The sequence below is a fragment of the Salvelinus namaycush genome, chromosome 34, assembly GCF_016432855.1.
Source record: "Salvelinus namaycush isolate Seneca chromosome 34, SaNama_1.0, whole genome shotgun sequence".
NCBI lineage: Eukaryota > Metazoa > Chordata > Actinopteri > Salmoniformes > Salmonidae > Salvelinus > Salvelinus namaycush.
The window spans coordinates 36676322-36678437 of NC_052340.1; positions in this window are offsets into that span (position 1 = coordinate 36676322).

Consider the following 2116-nt stretch of genomic DNA (forward strand, 5'->3'; position numbering starts at 1 on the left):
GGGATGGGATGTAGGGCTGAAGAGGTGTAGAGAGGGACGGGATGGTGATGTGGCTGAAGAGTGTGTGAGTGAGAGGGAGGGATGGTGAATGTAGGGCTGAAGAGTGTGAGTGAGAGGGAGGGATGGTGAATGTAGGGCTGAAGAGTGTGTGATGAGAGGAGGGATGGTGAATGTAGGGCTGAGAGTGTGGTCGTGAGAGGGAGGGATGGTGACTGTAGGCTGAAGAGTGTTGAGTGTCAGTGAGAGGAGGGATGGTGGACTGTAGGGCTGAAGATGTGCGTGAGAGAGAGGAGGGATGGTGAATGTAGGGCGAGAGTGTGTGAGTGAGAGGGAGGATGGTGACTGAGGGTGAAGAGTGTCGTGAGGAGAGGAAGGATGGTGACTGTAGGGTGAGAGAGTGTGTGAGTGAGAGGGAGGGATGGTGACTGTAGGGCTGAAGAGTGTGTGAGTGAGAGGGAGGATGGTGACTGTAGGGCTGAAGAGTGTGTGAGTGAGAGGGAGGATGGTGACTGTAGGGCTGAAGAGTGTGAGTGAGAGGGAGGGATGAGACTGTAGGGCTGAAGAGTGTGTCAGTGAGAGGAGGGGATGGTGAGTAGGGCTGAAGAGTGTGTGAGTGAGAGGGAGGATGGTGACTGTAGGGCTGAAGAGTGGTGAGTGAGAGAGAGGGATGGATGGTGACTGTAGGGCTGAAGAGTGTGTCAGTGAGAGGGAGGGATGGTGAATGTAGGGCTGAAGAGTGTGTCAGTGAGAGGGAGGGATGGTGACTGTAGGGCTGAAGAGTGTGAGTGAGAGAGGAGGATGGTGACTGAGGGCTGAAGAGTGTGTCAGTAGAGAGAGGGAGGATGGTGACTGTAGGGCTGAGAGTGTGTCAGTGAGGGGAGGGATGGTGACTGTAGGGCTGAAGAGTGTGTGAGTGAGAGGGAGGGATGGTGAATGTAGGGCTGAAGAGTGTGTGAGTGAGAGGGAGGGAGGGTGACGTATAGGGCTGAAGAGGTGTGAGTGAGAGGAGGGGATGGTGAATGTAGGGCTGAAGAGTGTGGCAGTGAGAGGAGGGATGGTGACTGTAGGGCTGAAGAGTGTGTCAGTGAGAGAGAGGATGGTGGACTGTAGGGCTGAAAGTGTGTTGTGAGAGAGGGAGGGATGGTGATGTAGGGCTGAAGAGTGTGTCAGTGAGAGGGAGGGATGGTGATGTAGGGCTGAAGAGTGTGTGAGTGAGAGGGAGGGATGGTGACTGTAGGCTGAAGAGTGTGGCAGTGAGAGAGAGGGATGGTGACTGTAGGGCTGAAGAGTGTGTGAGTGAGAAGGGGGATGGTGAATGTAGGGCTGAAGTGTGTGGGAGAGGGAGGGATGGTGACTGTAGGGCTGAAGAGTGTGTCAGTGAGAGAGAGGGATGTGACTGTAGGGCTGAAGCGTGTGTCAGTGAGAGGGAGGGATGGTGACTGTAGGGCTGAAGAGTGTGTCAGTGAGTGAGAGGATGGTGACTGTAGGGCTGAAGAGTGTGTCAGTGAGAGAGAGAGGGATGGGGACTGTAGGGTGAAGAGTGTGTCAGTGAGAGAGAGGGAGGGATGGTGAATGTAGGGCTGAAGAGTGTGTCAGTGAGAGGGAGGGATGGTGACTGTAGGGCTGAAGAGTGTGTGAGTGAGAGGGAGGGATGGTGACTGTAGGGCTGAAGAGTGTGTGAGTGAGAGGGAGGGATGGTGAATGATTTGCGACACTTTCTGCTGCTCTTTCCTTTTCATCCATCCCTTTCTTTTTCAGATGTTGAGCTGACAATGTCAACACGCATCACGTCACATTCACTCTTTCTCTTCCTCTCTCCCGCTCCCTCCCTCTCTCCCTTTCTCCCTCTTTCTTTCTCTCCCTCTCCGTCTCTCTCTCTCTCTGGTCTGGTCAGGATATCCTGTGGTCTGAGTGCCCTCTTATCCTCTCTGGCATGGACAATAACAGGAAGTGTGTGTGTGCCTGCCTATGCCAGTGTTTTGTCCATGCGCCGAGGCTGGAGGTGACCTCATATCCTTTAGCCTACCTCACTTCGTTGGGGTGGAGGGATGATGTGTGTGCTGCTCTGGTCCTTACAGGCTACGGTGTTTTCTGGTGTATCTGGTTCTCTCTGGTT